At 44.1% G+C, this 27,321-nt stretch overlaps 1 protein-coding gene across 1 annotated transcript in view; it reads left to right on the forward strand.

The window, feature by feature from the left end:
* The first annotated feature begins 1,021 nt into the window (after window positions 1-1,021).
* Window positions 1,022-27,321, forward strand: part of Fhip1a (FHF complex subunit HOOK interacting protein 1A) — a 262,253-nt gene continuing 235,953 nt past the window's right edge. The window contains exon 1 of the mRNA XM_004655951.3: window positions 1,022-1,178. The gene's annotated coding sequence lies outside the window, so the exon portion shown is untranslated. The remainder of the gene's footprint in view (window positions 1,179-27,321) is intronic.

The following is a 27,321-nucleotide window of genomic DNA, read 5'->3' on the forward strand; positions in this document are numbered from 1 at the left end:
GGAAGTGAGAAATCTAGAATCCCACGACGCGCGGAGCCCAAGACGCCAGGCTTTGGGCGGCACGTCCACGTGCGAGCTTCTCGGTCAGGACGTGGCGGGCGTGGGTAGGTGGGTGGGGCTCGTCCTCCTCAAGCGCCTCAGTCCGAGTGAAACTTTCAGAGACTTTCAGAGACTCCGCCCCCCTCGCCTGGGCAGCCGGTACTCACCCGCCGCCCGCATCCCTGGCGCACCTGGCGGCCGACCCGGTCAAGGCGGCAGGGGCGGGGACTGGGGCGGGGCGGGGCCTGCGGAGGGAGTTTCCGTGGAAGAGGCGGGGCCTGAGGAAAGTTCCCTTGAAGGGGCGTAGCCAGCAATGGGGCGTGGCCTGGGAAGGAGGGTCACGGGAGGGGGCGGGGCCAGGAGAGGAGCAGGGCGGGGCCGGAGAGGGAGTTCCAGGGACGGGGGCGTGGCCAGAAGTGGGGCGTGGCTTGCGGAGGGAACGCCTGCGGAGTGGGAAGGGTCTGGGATGGGGCGGGACCTTCGGAGGGAGGGTCTGTGGAAGGGGGCGGGGCCTGGACTGGGGCGAGACCTGCACCAGGAATCCCGTGCAGGGGGCGGGGCCCTAGGGGGCGGGGCCTAGCGAAGGAGGCTAGATCGGCGATGGGGCGGGGCCTGCTGAGGGAGTTCCCCGTAGGAGGCGGGGCCTGAGGGGCGGGGCCTGCCAGAGGGGAAGGGAATGTGAGGTGGGCGTGGCCTATGAAGGGAGGGAAGGATCAGTGGCAGGGCGGGTTCGACTGTGGGAGGCCGCGGAGGGGGCGTGGCCTGCTGAGGAGGGTCGCGGTCTGAGGTGGGGAAGGGGGCTGAGGAGGGGGCGTGGCCGGCGGCGCTTCCCCAGGAGCGGTCGGCAGGTTGAGCCCCGCCCGCACTGCCGCGGGCGCGCGTTGGGGGCGGGGCCGAGCCCGGGCTCCGCCGCCCGCTGACGCACCGTAGGAAAGTTGCGTGCCGACCTTGTCGCGTCTCACCTGGCAGCCGGTCCCCGGGGACTGAGAGTTCCCAGGCGGGGCTGGAGGACGCCGCGCCCTGACCTGCGAGGGCAGCCGGCCGGCTTTTCTCTCCGAGAGCCGCGCGCCGACCCGTGTCCCCCGGACCGCGGAGAGAACTTTCTGACCGTGGTCGGGAGGAGCCGCGGACTCACGCAGGTGAGTGGCTTGGACACCTGAGATGCCGCTTCCCTGAGACCACCGGCTTCGGTGGGGAGAAGAGAGGGGACCGCTGCACCTGTTCCACCCGCAGCAGATCCCGGGGACGGGTCGCGGCGCGGCGGCTTCCCGGGCGGCAGGGTCCCCTCCTGGGTGACTGACGCCGGGGAAGAGAGCCCTGGCTGGTTTGCACAGAGGAATATGTCATCGGGCTCTCCACCCCTGAGGCCCCAAGCTCTTGGATCCCCGGCGGAGGACCTGGATCTGTCTTTCCCTTCCCAAAACTCTCTGCTTAGACAGGAGACAGAGGCTGTGAGGACTTCATTGTTGGGTGATTCTTGCTCAATTTCAGAAGTTCTCTGATGAAACTACCATTCGGGCCACGGTGGTTTATTGATATTGTGTGTGTGTTCCCTGGCCGCAACAAAGCTCTCTTGTTTATCCCACGCCTTCCAGGGAGTAGAACTAGTTACTGTTTTATTTCAAGCTTGGTTAGAAGAGGTTTGTGTTGGTTGGTTGGTTGGTGGTGGCAGCGGTGGTGGCTGCCCTGGTTTTGCTTGGGGCTTTGGGAGTCACGTGAGTGGGTCTGGAGAATTAGTCCAGCCGTGGACCCATCCGCTCATAATAGATCTAGTTGTCACCATTCCACAGGTTGCTGTAGCCCCAGCCATCCAGGGACAGAGAAAACTCTCCCTGGAGGGAAAAAGAATGCAGAACTGAGGAGAGACAGCCCTGGGGGGAGGGGAGGAAACATTGCCTACCAATTGTTGCTTCCCTTAGATTGGGCCTACGACTTACTCCCTCTGCCTCTGGAGGGGCCCTGCTATCAAATTCATCTCATTAGGACGTCAGCTGCTCCCTGATAATAGCCACAGCAGCCCTGATGAAACTATATAGGTCATTTGAAAAAATAATTCCCGCTTAATCATCTTTGTCCTGTTGATTACCAAGGAAAAAGATTTCCTCTCCCTTAATGTACAGTGTCTGCCTGTCAGGGTCACCTGCCTGACCTACACTCCTTCACTTTTGTACCTGGCACTAGATAAGACGGTGGCTCAGAAGTTGTCTAGAACTAGTGGACCCCAGCCAGAGTGCCCAATGTGGGGAACCACAGTGGCTTTCTTTGAACAGAAACTGAGTGGGAGATTCAACCCACACATTTCCGCATTAATATGGCATACTAGTTGGATTTAGATTTCAGATACTTGAAGGCTGATTTCCTTTATCTTCACTTAATCCATTCCCGCAAAGCTCCTAAGAGTTGTGTCTGTTGCTGCTTTAATATAAATGAAGTTTGGGGTCTCACTCGTCATTTGTCTCACAGCTTTAGGAACTGGATTAACTGTGCGTGGACGGGGAGGCCAAGAGAAATTGGGCATTGCTGAAATGGACTCAGGGTGATTTGGAGTCATGTGATCATTTAAGCCGCCTTCTCGCTTCTAACAAGAGACTGGATGTGTTGCCTTTCCCTTTTAATGTAGGCCTTTGAAGAATAGGGCAGGAGAGATGGCTTAGCGGTTAAGCGCTTGCCTGTGAAGCCTAAGGACCCCGGTTCGAGGCTCGGTTCCCCAGGTCCCATGTTAGCCAGATGCACAAGGAGGCGCATGCATCTGGAGTTCGTTTGCAGAGGCTGGAAGCCCTGGCGCGCCCATTCTCTCTCTCTCTCTCTCTCTCTATCTGTCTTTCTCTCTGTGTCTGTCGCTCTCAAATAAAAAAAAAAAAAAAAGAATAGGAACAAGGGCTGGCAAGATGGCTTAGCGGTTAAGCACTTGCCTGTGAAGCCTAAGGACTGCTGTTCGAGGCTCAATTCCCCAGGACTCACATGAGCCAGATGCACAAGGTGGCACATGCATCTGGAGTTCGTTTGCAGTGGCTGGAAGCCCTGGCATGCCCATTCTCTCTCTCTACCTCTTTCTCTCTCTGCCTATCACTCTCGAATAAATAAATAAATAAATAATTTTAACAATTGGAAAAAAAGAATAGGAAGGAAAAGGGTGTTCTGTGTTTGCAATGGCAGAGTCACACACTGCTGGACAGTTGGGTATGCTACCTCCCAAGTTTGGTTCAAAACGCTCTGTAAAGTTGTATCTGTAGGAATCTGGCTGCAAATCAAGCAAAAGAACAGACATTTTGTAGAAGGGTGGAGGTAACTATTAAAAGAGCAGGAATTACCATTGAAGAGTGCACTTGTGTTCTTAAGTTACTTTTTCTACCCCTGCCTTCAGTACTGGGGACTGACCTCTGGGCCTCCCACATACTAGGCAAGCACTTTCCCACAGAGCTGTATCCCTAATCTTTTTGGGTTGCTTTGTGCATGTGGTGTGCAGGCATGTATATTCGTGCGTATGTGGGCATGTGTTTGTGTGTGGGTGGGTGGGTGGGTGGGTGTGGAGGCCAGGGTTTATACTATGGGTGTCCTCAATCACTATCTTCTTTATTGGATCAGGGTCTCTCACTTGTACCCAGGGATCACTGATTTGGCTAGTCTAGCTAGCCAGCTTGCTCCAGAATCCTGTGCCTGCCTCCTGAGCTGTGGGATCGTAGGCAGGCCCACCCAGCATTTACATGGGTGCTAGAGATCTGAACTCCAGTTCTCACACTGTGGAAAGTGTTTTATCTATCAGTTACTTTCTTTCTTAGGTTTTTCGAGGTAGGGTCTCACTCTAGCCCAGGTTGACCTGGAGTTAATTCACTGTGTAGTCTCAGGGTGGCCTCAGACTCACAGTGATCCTCCTATCTTGGCCTCCTGAGTACTGGGATTAAAGGCATGCACCACCATGGCCAGCTCTTTAGGTTACTGTTAAAAAGAACATTTGTTAAGGAATCTCCCTTCTCTCTGCAGACATATCAAATATTATCATCTCTGATCTCTGCTTAGAAACCTGGTCTTTATTCTCTGTACACTTGGCAGTCCATTGGCCTTGGGACACAATCTGTGTATGCTTCAATCTACTTTCCGTGACTCTCAAATCTTAGTTATAGCCAAGGTAGAGAAACAGTGTTAGCAAAACTCCAAGGACTTTATAGGGCTCTCTTAGAAAAGACAGAAACCAACATGTCCACAAGGCTTTATGATGAATAAAGTGCTTTCACATGGGCTGCATTTGTACTGTGAAATTTAAACATTTTTTTCAGTGGGTGCTGATGGACTTAGACTACACGGGAGAAAAACAGATGCGGTTCAGTGATAAGAACAGACTCTCATGTGCTTACTTGCCCCCTGTGGGTGGTGGACTGAGGCTTGAATTTAGGACTTCTAATTTGCAGGCCATGCTTTTAGTTTATTCCCTGCTATGTTTTTTGAAGGTTTTGGGGTGAGACAAGAGACCTTCTTGTCTTTCTTGTGCATATGTATGTGTGCAGGTACATGTGTGTGAACACATGTATGGAGGCCAGAGGACAATCTTGGGTGGTGTTCCTCAGGTGCTGTGTACTTGTTTTTTGAGACAAGATCTCATACTGGCCTGGAATTTGCCAAGTAGGCAGAACTGGCCAGCCAGCAATTGCTGAGGATCCACCTGTCTCTGCCTCCCCAGTGCTTCAATTACAAGTATTTGCTACCCACTCATATATTTTTTTCTTTTTAAAAAATATTTTATTTTTCTTTATTTATTTGAGAGAGAGAGAATGGGTATGCCAAGGCATCCAGCCACTGCAAATGAACTCCAGATGCATGTGCTCCCTTGTGCATCTGGCTTACATGGGTCCTAGGGAATCGAATCTTGGTCCTTTGGCAAGCACCTTAACCACTAAGCCATTTCTCCAGCCTGACATTTTTTTTCTTAATATGGGTTCTGGGGATTGAACTCAGGTCCTCATGCTTGCAAGGCAAGCAGTTGTCTAAGAGAACTATATCTTCAGCCCCAAGATCTTATTTTCTTTTTTAAAAAATGTTTTATTTTTATTTATTTATTTGAGAGAGCAAGGGAATGAGAATGGGTAGGCCAGAGCCTCCAGCTGCTGCAAGTGAACTCCAGATGCATGTGTCACCTTGTGCATCTATCTGGCTTATGTGGATCTTGGGGAATCGAACCTAGGTCCTTTGACTTTGCAGGCAAGCACCCTAATAGCTAAGCCATCTTTCCAGCCCTCAAGCTCTTATTTCTTAACCAAAAGCAGAACTTTTGAGGAGACAGGACAACAGGATATATGAAAATATAGGCATATATATGTGTGTGTATATGCATATATATATATATATATATATATATATATATATCATCATATATAGTATGTGAACATGTTACAGATAATCTTTATATGTTAGTATCTTAGCAGTGTAGCTGTCCAGTAAAACTCAACTAACTTCTTTAAGATTTATTTTTGTTTATTTATTTATTAGAGACGGGGGGAGGGGGGAGAGAATGAATGAGTGAGAATGGGCACACCAGGGCCTCTAGCCAGTACAGATGAACTCAAGACACCATGTACCACCATGTGCATCTGGCTTATGTGGAATACTGGGCAATTGACCCTGGGTCCTTAGGTTTTGCAGGCATGCACCTTAACTGCTAAGCATCTATCCAGCCCCCAACTCAACTAACTTCTAATAAATTTGGTAGAGAAAACCAGGGGAACAGAATAGGAGAATTTGGGCCTTATTTTTCTGCTGCAGATGAGCTGTGATGAGGAAGACTTTAAAGGGACTTTTCCAGGATCTACAGGTGTTACTTAAAGTTCTAAGACAAAGGAAGACACTGTCATTGCAAAGAACGGTAGAGACACGCGATATTTTAGAGCCATTATAAAGAGTTACGCTGAGCGCTTCTTTTTCTTTAAAAGTAAGATTATCTCTTATATTACTCACAAAATGAAAATTATTTTTTCTGATTATGCACATGATACATAATACTCAAAAAAATCAAAACATGACTGGTAAGCTGGGTGTGGTGGTGCATGCCCTTAATCCCAGCACTTGGGAGGTAGAGGTAGTAGGATTGCTGTGTGTTCCAAGCCACTCTGAGACTAGATAGTGATCCATAGTGATTCCTACCCTGGAAAACAAAACAAAACCAAATCACTGACATACAGTGCTGAAAGTTAAAATGAACTACACCGAGAGCTAGGGAGGTAGCTAAAACACTCGCTGCTCATGTCGGAGTACTCAAGTTTGACCCCAGACCCCATATAAAACTTGTGCTCAGTGCAGCAGCAACTGCAGAGCAAGAAACCCTGCTTCATAGGAGGTGGGTAGGCGAGGCCTGACCCGAAAATTGTCCTCTGAGCTCACGTGCCCCCACACTCACATGCACAGACATTCTTATACACAAATAAATACTAAAAAAAATTATAAATGTACTGTAACCTTATATTATGGAAAAGATGCTTTAAAGTTGTATATTTTTCCCTTCTCAATTTACTTTATATAAAAATACACTTTACTGTGGTGGTTAGTAACAATTGGGGTCATACTATTCAACTTTCAGCTTGGTATTTATTCATTTATTTATTTATTCTGCTGTGTTGAGGATCCATCCCCAGGGCCTCATGCATGCCAGGCTAATATTTCTCCCATTGGGCTGTTGATTTTTATTTATAACTTGAAAGTGCATCTTGAAAGTGTCTCCAGGACCATGCACGCAGACCATTTTCACTGTTCTTTTTTTTTTTTCAACTGTCAATATATTGGATAGATATATCATGGATTGTTAAAACAACTTCCTGTTGTTGGAAATGTGACTTGTTTTTCCATTTTTCATATTAAGAATTTTCTTTTTTTAAAAAAAATATTTATTTATTTACTTATTTGAGAGAAAGAGGCAGAGAGAGAGAGAGAGAATGGGCACGCCAGGGCCTACAGCCACTGAAAACAAACTCTAGATGCATGCGCCCCCTTGTGCATCTGGCTTATGTGTGTCCTGGGAAGTTGAACTGAGATCCTTTGGCTTTGTAGGAAAATGCCTTAACTGCTAAGCCATCTCTCCAGACCTCATGTTAAGAATTTTCTTTCCTACTTTTCCTTCTTCTGTTTTAATCTTTTCTATCGTCTGTTCACTCCTCTTTCCTGCTATTCCTTCTTCTAGTTCAATGTTTTTTGTTTTTTTTTTTTTATTCCTCCTCCATCATCCATAATAACCCGATGATGGGCCCAATACGATGCAGGCCTTGTGCAGGTGAGGACAGTTGCTGTGAAGTCATGAATGCAGTGACCACTTTGAGTCTGGAAGACAGTATTCCAGAACCCTCCTCCCCTTCCTTTGGCTCTTACATTATTCCCTCCACCTCTTCCTCATTGGTTCCTGAGCCTTAGAGGGTGTGATAGAGGCGTCTCATCTAGTGCTGAACATTCAACTGCCACTTCTTCTCATCAGTTTGACACGTTTTGAGTCTTTCCAGCAGTCACTGCCATCTGAAAAGAGAAGCTTGTCTAATCACAAGTGAGAGCAGCACTAATGTATGGGCATAAACATATGTATTTAGAGGGCAGTTTGGTGGTCCTAATATCTCCATGTAGCCCAGCAACAACACTAGCTTCCCCCTAAAGCTTCTGGACTTTTCAGCCATAGGCCTTTGATTAGGTTCTCAGCGCCAGGCATGAATTCCCTCCCATGGAGCGGGCCTCAAATCCAATCTGAGAGCTGTTGGTTATTCCCATAACAGACATGCCACTATTGCCCTAGTGGGCACATCTTGCCTTGCTGGCCAGTTGTGTGGCTTATAGAGTCCACTGCTAGCTCAGAGCGCCAATGACTTTTCTGCCCCAGCAGGCTGCATAGCACTTTCCAGCACTATTCCAGCCAGTCAGTAGGGTGGAGGTTTACAGCTCAGTTCTATCTTTGCAGAATATCCTTGAAATATTTCAGTATTCTTGTGTGCTTTCTGCAGGAAAGGTTTGTAAAGGAGTAACAGAGATGGCTGTGTCAGATTTCTTTAGTTTACACTTCCTCTGATAGTGTCCCCCCAACTTTTAGCTCTATTAGCACCCTCTTTCTCACAGCACAAAGCTGTGGGAATTGTTAGTACCTGACCAGGTGAGGTCATCATAGTGAAAAGTGCTGAGGTTTTAGGTGGGGTTCACCTCATTTCCTCACTTTTTTCTTTTTGGTCTTAATGTTTTCCCTAAGGAAAAGAGAGTAATTGATACTAGCTGTAAAAATACTCTGGTTGTTGGATGATCTGCTAATTAGCTTTTATAGAGTATAGTTTTTTTAAAAAAATACATTTTCTTAAGAACATTATTCTGGGACATGCCATTAAGTAGTTCAGAAAATCCATGAGGTTTTGCAGAATACAGAAGGAATGTATGTAGTCTCTTCTTGTATTATTAAAGTTTACCTCTGTTGAAATATTGGCCATGGGTCAATTTTAGTATCTTTGGTCTTGTTGAAAGTGCCAGGAACTGATGGCGTTCTTTTGTGTGTGGAAAATATGAAATAAGATACTTTGGAAATTTTATGACTCACGTTCCTTGGGCCAGGAGGCATTCCAAGACTTCTTGTGGAAAAGTTTTTACTGACTATCTTAAAGAGTTGATGAATATTTTGATTAGTATAAGCTAGAGGTGTATGTTTTGTTTCTCAAAATGAAAATCTTTAGCTTTGTTTCTGTTCTGAACTTTGTGTGTGGAGGCCAGGGGACAGACAACTGAGGTGTCATTCCTCATATACCATTTACCATTTAAAAAATATTTTTATTTATTAGAGAGATGGACACACACAGAGACAGAGAGAAAGAAATATAATGGGTGCACCAGGACTTCCAGCCACTGAAAACTCCAGATGCATGTGCCCCCTTGTACATCTAGCTTACATGGTTACTGGGGAATCAAACCTGGGTCCTTAGGCTTTGTAGGCAAGTGCCTTACCCACTAAATCATTCCTCTAGCCTGTTGTTATTTTCCTTTTTTTTTTTTTTTTTCCTTTTTTTCTTTTTTTCGAGGTAGGGTCTCACTCTGGCCCAGGCTGACCTGGAATTCACTATGGAGTCTCAGGGTGGCCTCGAACTCACAGAGATCCTCCTACCTCTGCCTCCCAAGTGCTGGGATTAAAGGCGTGCGCCACCACGCCCGGCTTTCCTTTTTTTTAAGAAAAAACATTTTTGTTCATTTTTATTTATTTATTTGAGAGTGGCGGGGGGGGGAGGGAGAGAGAGAGAGGGAGAATGGGCATGCCAGGGCCTCCAGCCACTGCAAACAAACTCCAGACGCGTGCGCCCCCTTGTGCATCTGGCTAATGTGGGTCCTGGGGAATCGAGCCTCAAACCAGGGTCCTTAGGCTTCACAGGCAAGCGCTTAACCGCTAAGCCATCTCTCCAGCCCTATTTTCCTTTTTGAGACAGGGTTTCTCAATGGCCAGGATCTCCCAAGTAGACTAGATTGGCTATCCAGCTAACCCCAGGCGTGTCAGTTACTATCTCCTTGCTGTGATCAAATATTGGACAAGAAGGAGCTTAAAACAGGAAAGGGTTAGTTTGACTTACAAGGCCAGGGGAATACTTCCCGTTATGGTGGGAAAGGGAGGCCAGCTGGTTACACTGCATTCAGTCAGGAAGCAGAGAAGAAACAGGAATTGGGGCCAGGCTTTAAGACATCAGTGCCTGCCCACAAGGATCTATTTCCTCCAGTTAGGATCAACCTCCTAAAGGTTCCATTTCCTTTCCAAACAGCACCATCAGCAGGGGGCCAAGTGTTCCACACAGAGCTTATCTTTGGGGGACATTTTATATTCAAATCACAGCAGCGGGGAACCTGTCTCCACTGCCACAGCTCTGGGGCTACAAAAGCACAGCATCCCACCTTGTTTGTGAGCTCTTGGGCTTGTGCTCAGATTTTCATGTGTTCTATCCCTCAGCCTCATTGGTCTTTTATCTTCAGTTCATTCATCTTAGGTTGATTTTTCTCAACAGTGTATGGAAATGATTTTGGGGCTGGAGAGATGGCTTAGCGGTTAAGCGCTTGCCTGTGAAGCCTAAGGACCCTGGTTCGAGGCTCGATTCCCCAGGACCCACGTTAACCAGATGCACAAGGGGGCACACGCGTCTGGAGTCTGTTTGCAGTGGCTGGAGGCCCTGGTGCGCCCATTCTCTCTCTCTCTCTCTGCCTCTTTGTCTGTTGCTCTCAAATAAATAAATAAAAATTTAAAAAAAGAAAGGCCTGCTCTTTAAAGAAAAAAAAAGCGAAATGATTTTGGAAGAATATATTTACATATCTCTATAGATACATATCCTCTATCTACACACACACATATCTGTATATGTAATATTCTTCTTTGCACACATAACATGTAAACGTACACATTAGCGATACAAGTTTTGTTCTAAAATATGGTCTTCAGCAGATTATTTAACGAGAAAGCTTAAAATTTTTTTAAAAATTTATTTGGCTGGGCGTGGTGGTGCATGCCTTTAATCCTAGCACTCGGGAGGCAGAGGTAGGAGGATCGCCATGAGTTCAAGGCCACCCTGAGACTACAGAGTTAATTCCAGGTCATCCTGGACCAAAGTGAGACCCTACCTCGAAAAACCAAAAAAAAAAAAAAATTTATTTGAACATCTGTATGTGCACACCCAGGTTCTCTAGCTGCTGCAGACAAACCCCGGACGCTTGATCCACTTTTTGTGTCTGGCCTACTTGGGTGACTTAGGCCCACAGATTCAGTAATCAAGTCCACAAACCATCGAGCCATCTTCCCAGGCCCTACAGAAAACATTTTCTACCTTGAAGATAAGAGTGATATCTGCTTATATTCATCAGGGCAATGTTCATTGATTTCTTTTTTTAGGGGAGGGAGGTTGGCTGTCTAGTTGAGGTTGGCCTTGAATTCTCGATTCTTCTGCCTCCACTCCCTGAGTGCTGGAAAGAGGCATACACCACCACACCTGGTTTGATTTTTTTCTTTCTTTTTTTTTTCTGATATGAGAAATTTTCTTACTAAAATAAGAATTTCTGCCTGGGGATATAGCTTAATTGGTAGAATGCTAACCTAGCATGTAGGAGATGCTATATACAACCTTGTGTGGTTGCACATGCCTGAAATCCTAACACATGGAAGTGGAGGCAGGAAGAGCAGAAGATAAGGTTATTCTTGGCTATATGTGTGTTTAAGGCCAGCCTGAGCTGTATGAGACATGGTACTTTATGGTTTGCCTGTATTTATTTTGATCTTTTTTTAAAGCAATTTTAAATTTTAATCTTTATTTATTGGGGGGGAGGGAGAGAAAGAGAGAGAATGGACACGCCAGGGCCTCCAGCCACTGCAAACGAATTCCAGATGCACGTACCACCTTGTGCATCTGGCTTACCTGGGACCTGGAGAACTGAATTGGTGTCCATAGGCTTCGCAGGCATGTGCCTTAACCACTAAGCCATCTCTCCAGCCCTGATCTTTTTTTTTAAATGTGAAAATGTACAATAAAATTCTTTGTTATTGTCCATTCTGTAACATGAGCATTTTTTAAATAATGTTGAATGTTTTAAATTTCTCTGATTTGTGAATGTTATGAAATACTTGCATTTTTGGATTATTTTAAGTACAATATAGTAGCTTAAATATTTATGAGAACTTTGACAATGGATTTTTTTTTTTTTAACTGATCTTGATGAAACACTACTGTATTTCATATTTACCTAGTAGCTGGCTGCATTAAAGACCTGGTGACTGCCAAGGACAGTGGCTCACATCTGCAGCCCCAGCATCTGGGAGGCACATGCAAGAGAACTGATGAAAGTTTGAGGCTAACCTGGCCTGCACAGTTAGTTTCAGACCAGCCTTAGATCACAGTGTGAGATCCTGTCACAAAAAACCAAAAGTAGAAGCTGGCCGTGGTGGCGCATGCCTTTAATACCAGCACTCAGGATGCAGAGGTAGGAGGCTTGCCATAAGTTTGAGGCCACCCTGAGACTCTATAGTGAATGCCAGGTCAGCCTGGGCTAGAGTAAGACCCTATCTCGAAAAACCACAAACCAAAAACAAAAACCCAGCCGGGCGTGGTGGCGCACACCTTTAATCCCAGCACTCGGGGGCAGAGGTGGGAGGATTGCCATGAGTTTGAGGCCACCCTGAGACTACATAGTGAATTCCAGGTCAGCCTGGACTACAGTGAAACCCTACCTCGAAAAACAAAAAAAAAAAAAAAAAAAAAAAAAAACCAAAAAAAACCCCCAAAAGTAGGTCTGGAGAGATGGTTCAGTGGTCAAGGCACTTGCCTGCAAAGCCTAACGACCCAGGTTCAATTCCCCAGAACCCATGTAAAGCCAGATACACATAATGGCACATCAGGAGTTCATTTGCAATGGCTAGAAGCCCTGGTGCACCCATCTTTTTCTCTAATTCTCTCTCTCTCTCTCTCTCTCTCTCTCTCTCTCTCTGCATGCAAATAAATAAATAAAATATTTAATAGTTAAAAAAAAAACAAAGTAAAAAGCTAATGGTTAATGTATTTCCCATCAGCTCAACTAGGTGTGACCTCTGAATTTCGTCTCTGAGGTCTGACCTCTGAGGACCTGGCATTTCCTCCTTGAGAAGGAGTCCTGAGGTGCTGTAGGTACTGTAGACCAGAGTGGCAGGTTCCCTTCCCTTCTCTTCCTTTCAAAACAGGTTTACTTTTTTTCCCCTTAAAGTCATCCTGCCTCTGTTTTAGGATTGGGTTGTCGCCACTGAGGAGTGGTCATTCCTTCACACTGAATCACAAGATGAATAGGTCTGCCTGTGTTTGCTGACTCAGCCAGGCTGACTCACCCTGCTGCCCTCTGAGCACCTGTCACGTCTGGAGTCAGCTTGCAGCCTGCTCTCTACCCTGTACTGTGTAGTTCTTAATTTTCATCTTTATTGTTGATCTTTGGAATCCTGGGAATCTTTTTTTTTAAAATTTCTTCCTTATAGCTCTACCTGTAGATACTAACATCAAATTAAACTACAGGGAAGTTGGATGTGGTAGTACATACCTGTCATTTAAAAAAAATTATTTATTGATTTGAGAGAATAAGAGAGAGAGAGGCAGAAAGGGAGAGCAAGAGAGAATGGGCTTGCCAGGGCCTCCAGCCACCGTAAACGAACTCCAGATGCGTGCGCCACTCTGTGCGCCTGGCCTACATGGATCCTGGGGAATTGAACCAAGGTCCCTTGGCCTTGCAAGCAAATGCCCCAACCACCAAGCCATCTCTCCAGCCCCATACCTGTTATTATTTATTTGGGAGATTGATGGAGGAGGAACCCCTCTTCAAAGCTGTCTGGCCACATATGACACCTTGTCTCAAAATAAAATAAAATGAAAGTGAAAATGTTAAAATAGGGCTGAGGGGCTGGAGAGATGGCTTAGCAGTTAAGCGCTTGTCTGTGAAGCCTAAGGTCCCTGGTTTGAGGCTCAATTCCCCAGGACCCACATTAGCCAGATGCACAAGGGGGCGCATGTGTCTGGAGTTCATTTGCAGTGGCTGGAAGCCCTGGTGCCCCCAATCTCTCTCCCTCTCTGTCACTCTCAAGTAAATAAATAAAAAAAAATTAAAATAGGGCTGAGAAGATGACTGTATAAAGTCCTTGCTGTGCAAGCATGAGGACCTGAGCTAAGATCCCCAGCAGCCATGTAAAAGCTGGGTGTGGTGGTATGCATCTAAAATCCAATGCTAGGGAAATGGAGATAGAGGATCCTGGGGCTTTCTGGCTAGCTGGTCTAGCTGAGTCTGTGAGCTCTAGGGTTAGCAAGAAATTGTGTCTCTAAGTATAAGGTGGAAAATGACTGAGGAAGACATCAATGTTGACATCTGGCCTGTATACACATTCATATGCACCCACACCCTCATGTACCCACACACATACAAACACACATGCATGCCACACATGCATGCTCATGTGAAAATATTTAAAAGATAAACAATAGGGAGACAAGAGTAATTCCACATCTTAGTCACCTAGCAGTTCCTTACATCGACTAGAATCCTGGACATGTTTGCTGTTGATTATCTGCCTCCCATCATTACAGAGATCGTTTTAATATTCCTCATCTTATTTCTGTTTCATTTTTCTTCTCCTATCCCTTTTTTTTTTTTTGCTTGTGGGTGGGCGGGGTGGATGGGTGGTGTGGCGCCCCATACCATTGCTGGTCACATGCACTGGGGGTTCTCACCTATGGTGGCCAGAGCAGAGCATCCGGTATTGTGTTCCATCACTCTTTCTGCCTGGTCATGTTTTGAGCTGAAGTCCCTACGGATTCTGGAGCTTGTGGGGGTTCCAGTGATTCTCCAGTCTCTGCTCCCTTGTGGGACTGGGGTTGCAGGCATGTGTGGCTGTTTAAATTGGATGTAGAGACGGGAACTCTGCTGGTTTCAGCCCCCCTCAGGGCATCATGCTTGCACAGGAAACACACTTAGCCACACAGCCATCTCTCCAGCCCTCCTCCTAGGATGTTTCTATTCAGTTCTGTCAGTTTTATTTTACCAAGTATATTTTTGCTTATGTATATTTATATTCAGGGATGCCTGGTCCTTCTTGCCTAATGGGGAGGGACCCAACTAAAGGAGTGAGGGTTTGTTTTTAATGTGTTAACTTGTTTAGGTAAGCATTCTGGGTGTGTCTGTGAGAGTGCTTCTAGATGAGATTAACTTTGGGCTTGTAGACTTGATAGTTCAGATTGTTCTCCCCAAGGTGGGTGGGTCTTGTCACTTTGTTGAAGGTCTCGGTAGAGCAGAAAGGTGGAGGAAGCCTGCGCCTGCTCCCTGCTGTGTGCCTGTAGCTCCTGATTGCTTGTTTCCCTCTGTCTGTCATCCTCTCTCCCTCCCTGTCTTCAGACTCAAACAGCAGCTTGTGTCGTTGGTTTTCCTGGACTAAATTTACCAACTGCAGATTGTGACACTTTATCTCGAGAACCCTGACAGACACTCCGGGTTCCTGTGACCTGAGTCCCTGCGCAGATCCTCTGCTTTGACCTAGGCTGGTCTGTTCCTCAGGTCCTCATTCCCGAATGCACCCACCCCTTCCTTTTCCTCATCGCCACTTCAGGAATGTGCGTTCTTACAGCTTAGTTGAGCCTGTGTCCTCCATCCGTTCTTGGCGGTCTTCTCCTGACAACTAAATACAGCCCTGGGCTCTTGGTAACTTGGTCATTTTGATGGCTGACCTCTAGTGTTGTATTGGAAACATTTAGCCTTCTTCCCTGCTGGATTATAAACTTTTGTAGGACCAAGACCAACCTTTATACTTAGAAACCTGTCATTGTTCTTGGTTTGTTATTTGTTCACTTAGTAGGTGACCAGTGTGGGTTTATTGCTTATTTTATTTATTTACATATTTATTTGCAAGCAGAGAGGGAAAGGGAAGGAGAGGGCGGGAAGAAGGGAGGGAAGGAGCAAGCGAGAGAGAGAAAGAATAGGTATGTCCGTACCTATTACCACTGCAAACAAATTCCAGATGCATGCTCCCCTTTCTGCATCTGGCTTTACATGGGTACTGGGGAATCAAACCCAGGCTGTTAGGTTTTGCAAGCAAGCACTTTTAACCCCTGAGCCATCTCTCCAGCTCTCTGATTGTTTTTAAGCACCAAGATCTCCTGGAGGAAGGAAAGGCAAATGAAGGATTCATGTGCTTCCACTCCCCTATCTTGAGCTGTAGCAGAAATGTCTCCAGTAAAATCCATTCCTTAAGGGACCCGCCAGTACCCTTCCCTATGCGGTGCCCTGGGGGAGGGCCTGCCAGTTGTTTGAAGTTGTTACTAGAAATTAAACACGTATCGTCCTTGACCCAGAAGCAGCTTTTCTTAAGGAAAAAAAAATTGAGTTGTGTCTTAAGTCCCATTGATGTTGTCTTTCTTGTACTGGTCCACATCTGTTTGGTGTCATTTGCTTTGCTTTTTCTCCTATTTTCCCTTTACTCTGTTTCTGCCACAGTCTTTTCATAAATACGCTGAGTAGCACATTTGGCTCAGAAATTTTAAACAAAGGTGAAGAAAGAAGATGGAAGGTGAGCCTTATGTTCCTAGGAAATTTGGATTAGTCAAACTTCACACAAGTTTTATTCCAGCACAGTGTGATAGTCATTATTTTTCCTGCAGTGAAATATGGTCTTGGAAAAACATCATTGGAAATTGGACCACGTTGTGGTCTTTACCTCTGCATTTCTCAACTCCGTCCTCTGTTCTTTTGAACTCATCTTTTGTATTATGGCTTGCTTAGCATGTATATAAACAAATGAATTTAATTTTATTATTTATGTGTTGACTTGAGAGAGAGAGAAGCAGATAGAAAAGGCCTTTAGCCACTGCAAACAAACTCCAGATGCATGTGCCACCTTGTGCATCTGGCTTATGTGGGTACTGGGGAATTGAACCTGTGTCCTTAAGCTTTGCAAGCAAATACCTTAACCAGTAAGCCATCTCAACAGTCCCATCTTTTTTTTTTTTTTTTTTCAAGGTAGGGTCTCACTCTAGCCCAGGTTGACCTGGAATTCACTGTGTAGTCTAAGGCTGGCCTCAAGCTCACAGTGATCCTCCTATCTCAGCCTCTCAAGGGCTGGGATTAAAGGCGAGCGCCACCAGGCCTGAGTTAGGGTATCTTTTGTTTGCTGTCCTCTCCAAATAAGAATATAGGGTTAGGAAGGGCAGTTACTGGTTAGATTAGCTTTATGTGTGTTGGTTTTCTTTCACCAGACAGGCCAGTGCCCGAAGCTCAGGAAACTTTTGTGAATTGAATGGAGGTTCACTAAGCTAGGGCCCTTCACCTCTCCACATCATCTTTGTGGCTTAGGTTTCATGTTGCCTTCTTGGGGGGGTCTCCCTCTTTGTGCCTTCTGTGGCTGGAGACCCCTTGTTATAGTTTGCATACAAACTGTCCCCCACAGACTTGCACTGGGATGTTAGCCCCCTGCGGGAGGCACTGTTTTGGGGACTAGTGGAAACTCTAGGAGGTGGGGCCGAGCTGATGGAAGCAGGTCACTGAGGGTGTGCCTGTGAATATTAGGCCTGGCCCCTGGCCTCCTCCCTATCTTAGTTTCTGCTTCCTGGCCATGGCGGGGTGAGGAAGCTAACCCATTATAAGTGGAACCATGGTGTCCCGTCCAAGCAGAAGTGCTCAGCGACCATGGACCGAAACATCTGGAACCGTGAGCCAAGATAAATCCTTCTTCCCTGGAGGTGTTTACTTAGGTGTGTTGTCACAGTGATGAAAAAAGCGGCCTCACCCCTTCTGTCTAGACTTAAGTTTTTTTCAAATCCTGTAGCATGCCTGGTCTGAGGTGGTGTAACAGCCACACTGAGAATAGAAGTGACTTACGTTTTTCTTGGCACATTCACATACGTAATTTTGTCTGAGGTACTGTTGCGGGAGAGAGGCTGGGCTCTGGGATTAGAGCTCCTGAGCCAGCAACTCTCACATCTCTAGTTCTTGCCCATGTTTAGCAAGGAATTGAAAAATTTAGACACAGCAAAGCGTAGATTATAGAAGATTTATTAAGAGAGAGTGAAACTAGGAGAGAAGAAAAACTCCCAAGCTAAGAGAAGTTTTGGGGGAAGAGAACAAGGGAAAAAAATCCGACATGGAGACTTAGATCAGATCCATTTATATAAATTAGACATTCAATTTGCATGAGCCTCATTGCCAAGACCAAATGTGTGTGAAGTATCTTTATTGGCTGTTGGGCCCAGGCAGAACTCTGACTCAGGAAGAGCCAGCCCAAGGATGCTAAGCCCATGCCAGGTTACAGAGGAGGAACTGGCATGCTGCTCCTTATCACAGTCTCGAATCAGACTGGAGTTCTAGTTTCACCAGGACAGGGTGGCATTCATGTTTCTTTGGGCCTAAATCTTGACCTATAAATAAAAAAGCTACCTTGCTTCTAATCCGTATCACTATTATTGAATATGTGACATATATTCCACGAGGTCTGGCTTTTTATCAATGTATGCAGGTTAGTAAATCTTTTCCCACTAAGGGGGATCCATCTGTTTTTCTGTTTGTACTCATACTTGGGATCGGTTATTGCTACATTATGTAGGAGTCATGTGCCTCTTTTGACAGTCTTGTGGCCCTCTGGGAGCAGTCATCACATTCTCCACAAGAGTGCCTGTGTGACAATAAGGACCTTAATGCAAGGGGATCAAAATGAAAAAGGAAGAAGAAAAACCGAACACCAGCACACATCTTTGGTGCTTTTCAATGGAAGGCCTTCGGCTAGATTCTAAAAAATAAAAATAAAAACAACCCAAAAAACATTGTTGCCTAAAGTTAATTTGATGATAAGAGCCCACCCAGCAGGCATCAGGGCTCCAGACATGGAAGAGAGTAGGGTTCGGGAACTGATGACTTTCAGGTTCTGTGGTCATGAATTCTCACCGCTGCTTCTTAGCCTCTCTCCTTGATAAGCTGTGAGGAGGAAACCATTTTCTCCCCAAAGACTTTCGGTTCTTGCCTGTGAGCCATGGGAGTGCTCAATAGCGATTACTGTGTAATGATGACACAGGACTGTTCTTCTGAGCAACTGGAGAGCTGTAGGCGTGTCTCACATTGATAGGTGCTCACAAATATCTTTGCTGTTTTGAAATATTACTGCCAGGGGACTTGGATACAACATGTTATGACAGAGTGGTCTTAAATATTCATTCCTTTTACTCATTACTTTAAGAAAAACACCAGCGTTTAGTCTTCAGAATGCCAGTAGCAATTTTGAAGAAGTTGTATTACAACTTTTTCAGGAGACTTATTTCTATATAGCTCATTTATTTATACATTATTAATGATTTTTTAAAAAAACATTTAAAATTTTATTTTTTAATTTATTTTAGAGAGAGAGAGAGAGAGAGAAAAGAGGCAGATAGAGAGAGAAAGAGAATATGAGTGTGCCAGGGCCTCTAGCCACTGCAAACAAACTCCAGATGCATATGCATCTGGCTTACGTGGGTCCTGGGGACTCCAACCTGGGTCCTTAGGCTTTATAGGTAAGTTCCTTCACTGCAAAGCCATCTCTACCCTTGATGATTCATTTTTTTTAAATGATGGTAGAACAAACACATTGGGATCTGTGGGAATCCAGGGGTTAAATGGAGACTTTCTGGTAAGTGAATTAACAAGGATTTGCATTGTGTGAGGCTCCATGGGCATGGTGGAAGGAGGATGCAATTTGAATGCAAACATGGTTCAAATCTCGAATCTACTAATTAGAAAATGTGTGACCATAAGCACATTACTTCCCTCCAATGAGCCTTAGGTTCCTCATCCATGAAATGAAGAGTCAGGTATGATGGCCCACACCTGGAATCCCAGCTGCTTGGAAGGCTGCAGCTGAAGAGTCATGAGTTTAAAGCCACCACGGGCAATCTGTGAGATCTCTGTGTCTTATTGAAAAGCCTCTCCCACACAGCTCCTCTTGGGCAGGTAGCTCAGTAGTAGAGTGCTTGTGTAGCATAGATGAGGTGCTAGGTTTGAACCCGAACACCACAAAAAGAAGGGAGAGAGGAGAAAGGAAATAGCAGTGCACATCCCAGGGAGCTCCTGTGAGGGTAAATCATACCACACATGTGACATGCTCAATACGGAAGGATCGTTACTATATGCTGCCGTTTATGTGCCGAGGCTCTGTTTCCAAGCTTCTTGGGACTGGGAGGGAGGTTTAGTAAAGGTGCAGGCTCTGTGTCTGCAGAACCACAGATGATGGTGACAAATTTGTGTCTACCACACAGAAAATTGGAGAGTAGATAATGAAGCATAACTTGTATAGCAGAGAAGTACAAGAAACTAAAAGGTGGCCACAGTCTTCCAGACTAATGAGATAGCGCATCTAGGGATTGATTATCCTTGGCTTCTACAGTTATTAGGGGCAAGGGGTATAGCTTGACGCCTTTGGGCTCAATCCCCAGCATCACACCCCATTACCCCTAAAAAACCTCCCACAACAACAATAAGAAAAGCCATTAGGTCAGTGGCTCATGGGGTATAAGTGATAGATGGGCCAGTTACCATGAATCTCAATCCTATGTACAAAAGGAGAAAGAGATAAACATGACACGCACTCTAATTTCTTGCCATAGGAAATACTCAGGAGCTTCTAATTTTATAATTTTATATTAATGATTAACGAGAGATGAGATTAGATCAAGACACACAGAGGAAGTGATGAGAAGATGGCAGAGAAATGCAGCTGTCAGCCAAGGACAGCCGCTAGGAGCTCAACTAGAGACTAGAACTGAACATGAGGCTGAAGAGATGGCTTAGCACTTGAGGAGCATGCCTACGAAGCCTAGGGACCTGGGTTCGATTCCCTAGGACCCATGTAAGCCAGATGCACAAGGTGGCACATGCATCTGGAGTTTGTTTGCAGTGGCTGGAGGCCCTGGCATGGCCATTCCCTGCCTGCCCCCCTCTCTCTTTTCTCTCTCTACCAAATAATTAAAAAAAAATTTTTTTGTTTATTTTTATTTATTTATTTGATAGTGACAGAGAAAGAGGCAGACCGGGAGAGAAGAGAGAGAATGGGTGCGCCAGGGCCTCCAGCCACTGCAAATGAACTCCAGACGCGTGTGCTCCCTTGTGTATTTGGCTAATGTGGGTCCTGGGGAACTGAACCTCGAACTGGGGTCCTTAGGCTTCACAGGCAAGCGCTTAACCACTAAGCCATCTCTCCAGCCCTATCAAATAATTTTTTTAAATAAAATAACTGAACATGATTCTGATCAAGCCTTAGATTCAGCTACTAGTTTTTTTCTTTTTTTTTTAAGCAACTTTTTATTATTTTTTTAAAAATTTTTATTTATTTATTTATTTATTTGAGAGCGACAGACACAGAGAGAAAGACAGATAGAGGGAGAGAGAGAGAATGGGAGCGCCAGGGCTTCCAGCCTCTGCAAACGAACTCCAGACGCGTGCGCCCCCTTGTGCATCTGTCTAACGTGGTACCTGGGGAACCGAGCCTCGAACCGGGGTCCTTAGGCTTCACAGGCAAGCGTTTAACCGCTAAGCCATCTCTCCAGCCCTCAGCTACTAGTTTTTAAGAACAGGAAAAAGAGGACCATGTTGAACAATCAAGTTTGTTTAATCAAACCCAGAAGGTGGAAATCTCTTACCATTGGGTATTTTACTCAGCTTATTTTAAAAGTGGACAGAAAAACAGAGAGGGAAGCAGAAATACTATTAGGCAAGACATGTAGTGTCCATGATTAGATCTTGATTTGGGTAAATCAGCTATAAAGTTATTAAAATAAAATTATAAGGCAACTTGGGAAATCTAAGCTCTGCTTGGATTAAATTAAATTAAATAAATTAAATTGAATTAAAGGGGTTTTGTTCAGGGTTGACAATAGTAGTAGTAGTATGAAGCAAAGTTTTATACTTTTTTCTTTATTTTTGTAGTACTTGTGATCACACTTAGGACCTTGCCTGGATGTGCCAGTCACACACTATACCACTTGGCGAAATCTCCAGTCCCTGTCCTATGTCCTTAAGACATACAGAATTTTTTTCAGATTATGTGATACTGTATTAGTTTTCTATGACTAGTATAACAAATTACCACCAATATATATATTTTTAGGTTAAACTCCAGATAGATACTCCTTCTTTCATTGTGGAGGTCAGAAGTCTCGAGTCAAGGTGTAGGCAAGTCTGTGCTTCCCCCAGGCCGCTTGGAGCTCCCAGTGGCCGTCCTTGGATAACAGCTGCATTTCTCTGCCGTCTTCCCATCACTTCCTCTTCTCTGTGTGTCTTGGTCTAACCTCCTTGGCTTCTCTCATAAGCTACGTAGGATGATATTTCGGACTACATGGATAACCCAAGATTGATTCCTCAAGACCTTTAATGTAGGCACATCATTTGCCATATAAGGGCTTGGAGGTTTAAGAAGTAAATATATCCTTGGGGGACCCTCTATGGGCTTCTTCCACATATGATGTATGTCATCTGCTGTCCAGCAGCCCAGTAGGGACAAGGAGTGGGAATGAATGATCGTGATGGAGTGTGTCGCTGATGGTAGTGCATTGTTAATTTCTGAGCCAATTATTATTCTCTGTACCTTGTGGGTGTTTGAAAATGTCCATAACAGGGTGCTGGAGTGGTGGCTTAATGGTTAAGATACTTATGCCTGCAAAGCTAAGGAATCAGGTTTAATTCTCCAGGTCCCATGTAAGCCAGATGCAAAAGGTGGCACATGAACCTGGAGTTTGTAGTGGCTAGAAGCCCTGGCATGCCCATTCTCTCTCTCTTTCTCCCCCTTTCTCTCTATCTCAAATAAAAAAAAAAAAAAGAAAAGAAAAAAGAAAATGTCCATAGTAAAAAGTTAAAAAGCAACAAATAAAAATGAAGGCTGACACCAGGTTCTTTAAATCACTAGTGCCTTTCAATTTTAGCGAAAAAACCCTGTATTATTCTGATGAATACAAACTTAATTTTTCAAATTCATAAAGATTAGGTATAAGAATTCTAATATCGTATGCTGGAGAGATGGCTTAGTGGTTAAGGCACTTGTCTGCAAAGCCAAAGGACCCAGATTTGATGCCCCAGGGCCCACATAAGCCAGATGCACAAGGTGGTTCATGAGTCTGGAGTTCGTTTGCAGTGGCTGGAGGCCCTAGAGCACCCATTCTCTCTCTCTCTCTTTAAAATAAATAAAATATTAAGAAAGAATTCTAATATCCTTGGTTAATTCTTTTCATTTCTTAAGTACAGGATGAATGAAAATTCCTTCACTTAGCTAAAATTCAAAAGTTATAAGAGGATCAGAGGCTTACATAATCCTTTTTTCCTCTTATTAATAAATTGTTAAGTGTGTAAAGTGGTATGGTCATAGTTGAGCTTATTGGCAAAATATCTTTTCATATCAGCTTTGTTGAACAGATAAAATTGTGAAAGGTTTGAACATTTTTGTTATAGAGAGAGCCATATCTTTCAAGTGTTTAAATGTGATCATAAAGTGTCCTAGTGGACTGCATCTTGACATAAAGAGAGCAACCTCTGGTTTAGCTCACTGGTGTTTCATATTTTTCTGTAAATCATTCTTCTAGGTAATTCTACATTGTTAGAAGTCTTGAGATTTCTAATCCCTTAATTCATTCTGTTGTATTGGTTTCCTAAAAATCAAAACTACTGAGAGCTTTCACATTGTTTTTTTTTTTTTTTTTCCCCTCACCCTTGTGTTGGAAAGATTTCAAGGTACAGTCTAAATATAACCACCCAAAACATGAGCACAGTGTTTCCCAAAGTGGCTGTGACAGTCAGAAGTATGTTTCCTAAAAACCTGCTATGTGCTCCTGTCAGGCCTAAATGCACATGGTATGAGTCATGACAGCTGTCTAAGTAGTAATGTTGAAGGTTATTCAATTTCATGAGTGCTTTAGTACCGTAATTTTTTTTCAGAGAAAGAAAACACAAATTCATATGTAGAATCTCTTTACATCATGCCTAGGCTGTGACTCAGGTCACCAAAGACAGCAAGTTTAAAAGTGCACTCAGCCTTTAGGAGTCAATTTATTGGCTTACTATGGTTATCTTATTCTTTGCTTAGTCATTTAATATTGAATTTCTCTCAAATAGAAGTTGTATTTTGTAGTGGGTGTCATAAACTGTAGTTGGAAAAAAGAATCTCAAAAGTAGATGATCTTTTCTTTTAGTTCACTTACTTAGAATCTGGATAGTACATTCACTTGTCATTGATATCTGAGAATAGCAAAATCATGGCTCTTTTGTTCATGCTGAAGTATTTTTCTGTTTTTGTTTTTTTTGAGGTAGGGTCTCACTGTAGCCCAGGCTGACCTGAAATTCACTATTGACTCTCAGGGTGGCCTCAAACTCATGGCAGTCCTCCTACCTCTGCCTTCCGAGTGCTGGGATTAAAGGCATGCGCCACCACGCCTGGCACATGCTGAACTTTTGTTACAAGATTTGGAGGATGGAGACAAGAGACAAGGGGAGTTCCCAACTAGGAGCACTAGTCATTCTTGAATATGTTGAAGCCCTCAGAAACCACCCTGTGGACCAACAGGCACCCATACTTTGCTTTCCTCTCAACTGTCCATACTATCCACCTCAAGCAACCCAGAAACAGAGGCACTCCTTAAAAATTGTTCCCCAAATCTCTGCCACTCCCTGCCTCACATTACTCTGCCCCTCTTATCTGTCTGTAGCCAATGTAGATTCAATGTCAACATTTACGCTTTTAAGCTTCCTCAGATTTTGATGATGAGATTATACTTTGGGCTCTTGTGTCTGGATTGTTTTCCGGTGCTATCTAGTCTTGCTGCTGGTAGCTACAGAATTTGTCTCAGAACCTGATCTTTCCTGGCTATTAGCTGTTAATGGCTCAAAAACTTCTTTATTTCAGGAGTCTTGGTTTGACATATATTCATATAATCTATAGTACTGACTACATTTTTAAACTTACTATGATCTGTCAAGAAACAATTTACAATTTAGTTTAATAATCTCAATTGGCTATTTATTTATTATTTGCTATATTTGAGACAGTTTTGCTATGAAGCCCAGACTACCCTCTAATTTATGATCCCCTTGCCTCAGCCACCTGAGTTCTGAGGTACAGATGTTGCTACTATGCCTTGTTAATTTTTATTATTTAATTTATTTAAAGAAGCTTTCTATTGACAATTCTTATACATGCACATAATGTATTTTGATCATAATACCATCTGACTACCTTTTGTTTTCTTCCTACCTGTCCCCATCTTTCCACCTAGTCCCTCTCCTATCTTGATGTCTTTCCCCCCTTTATCATCCACGATGAAATGTTGGTGAGCCCAATATCATGCAGGGCTCCCGGGAGGTCATGAATGCAACAGTCTTTCTGTTTGGAAGACAGTGATTCAAACATGTCTCTCCTTCCTCTGGATCTTACCTTCTTTCTGCTGTCTCTTCTACAGTATTCCCTGAACATTGGAGGGATGATATAGATGTTTCATTTAGCATTAAGCACACAGCAGTCACTTATTCATAGCACTTTGATGACCTTTGAGGTTCCCAAGTAGTCACTGCCATCCATTAAAAGAAGCTTCTGTAATCAAAGTTGAGAGTATTACCTTAAGTTTTAAATAGCATAAAATTATATATGTTTAAGATATGATAATTCAGTAAATATATACAGTGTATAATGATTGTGTAGGATAATTAGCATTTAAATATTTATTTACTTGAACAGCAGGGTCTCTTGCCACTGCAAACAGAATGCCAGACACTTGTGTCACTTCTTATATCCAAGCTTATGTGGATGGCTGGGGAATTGAACCCTGGGCTGGCAGGCTTTGCAAGCAAGTGCCTTTAACTGCCGAGCCATCTCCCCAGCCCTGTAATTAGAATTTTACCACTTAATCATTTATCATTTCTTTGTGTAGAAAGCCTTTTAACTCTGTTCTATTTTTTTTTCTAAAATGTATAATAAATTGTTGTAGGCTGTAATCATCTTACTGTAGTGTAGAACTCTAGAACTGATTCCTTCTCTCTAACGGTAGTTTGGAACGTCCTCCCTTTCCTCCTGCTCTGTCTACCCCTCCTGGTCTCTAGTACTCTCTGCTCCTTCCTCAGACATGAGATCCGCCTTCTAGCTTCCGCCGATGAGTGGAAACATGGGAAATATGTTACCATCCTGGGATCGGTTTTATTTCCAGTTTTAGAGTTGGGCATGTGATGCTCCAGAATAGAATATGTGTTTCAGTAGTGCAAAACAGAGAGACTGGTTTTATAGACAAAGAAAAAAGACCTAGAGAAAGCCAAAACAAAAATTTTTTGAAAAGTGACTTGAACATTTCAAAGTTTCTCTCCTTGTAAGGCAGACACACAGCAATGGGAAAGCAGCTGTTAGCAAGTTATCTCTTCTGTAAAAGGATGGAAACAGAGGAAGGCCGTTACCATATCAGGTGAAGCTGTTCTGTTTGGTAGTTTCTCTCCTGATTGCTCAGGTCCACTGGACGGCGTGGGCTCAGCTTGGTGGTAGATAATATACAATGTGTCGGCGATGCCATTTTGATTTTTTTTTTTTTTTTCAAGATAGAATCTTACTCTAGGCCAGGCTGACCTGAAGTTCACTCTGTGGTCTCAAGCTGGCCTCAAACACACAGCGACCCTTCTACTTTGTCCTCCTGAGTGCTGGGATTAAAGGCATGTGCTACCATGGCTGGCCCATTTTGATTTCTTTCAGCCTCGTCTGTTCAGGAGCTTAGTACAAAAATAATGGCTCCTTATAATTTTTAACAATTGCTGACACTGTAACATTGTAACCCAGACTTACAGTGTAACCAGATTTATGGGAAAGCTGTATTTTCCAGAGGGTATATCAAAGGAATATAGATATAAAAATGATTTTTCCCTGTGGGTAAAGTCACTGGTGAAGGAATAAATCTGAGTTCTTGCAGGCTTCTTAGGTATTCTAGTTGCTTACTAAGAGGTTTATTATGAAACTTGGTGGTGATTATTAAATTTCTCAGCTCTCCCATTCCTTCATAGTTGTAAAATCACCCAATTTATGTACCCTGTAATGAAGGAAAAATGATGTATGGAAATAAGAGATTAGTTTGCATTCTCTTGACATACAGTATCATGATAATCTGTTCTGCATTTTTTAATAAATGCTTTTTTGTAAAGAAGAAATACTTACTCAGTAATATATCTGACATTGCACATTGTTTTATTAAGCAAGGGTGACACAGTTTTTCAGAAATGTACATTTTGCATAAAATGAGATGCTTCGTAAGTTTTTATTTATTTATATTTATTTTGGATTTTTTTGAGGTAGGGCCCAGGCTGACCTGAGTTCACTATGTAGTCTCAGGCTGGCCTCGAACTCACAGCAGTCCCCCTACAACCTCCTGAGTGCTGGTTTAAAGACATGCTCCGCCATGCCTGGCTTGTTTTTTCTTTTCACACCTTTTTCTTTATTTAAAATATGCTAGGGAAATACTGTAAGTACAATTGCTGAAAGCTGACTGAAAACCACAACATTTGTTGTTGCTTTTTCAGCTTGCCAATTGATTAGAAGTTGTTAGGCAAGACCAAAGCACTGCCTTTAAGTAATGAATACAGGGTCCACACCCAGGTTTAACCAATTTCCTATACTTAAAAAATTTTTTTTAAAATTTATTTATTTGAGAGCGACAGACACAGAGAGAAAGATAGAGGGAGAGAGAGAGAATGGGCGCGCCAGGGCTTCCAGCCTCTGCAAACAAACTCCAGACGCGTGCGCCCCCTTGTGCATCTGGCTAATGTGGGACCTGGGGAACCGAGCCTCGAACCGGG

Source organism: Jaculus jaculus, chromosome 12 (assembly GCF_020740685.1).
Source record: "Jaculus jaculus isolate mJacJac1 chromosome 12, mJacJac1.mat.Y.cur, whole genome shotgun sequence".
NCBI classification, from domain to species: Eukaryota; Metazoa; Chordata; class Mammalia; order Rodentia; family Dipodidae; genus Jaculus; species Jaculus jaculus.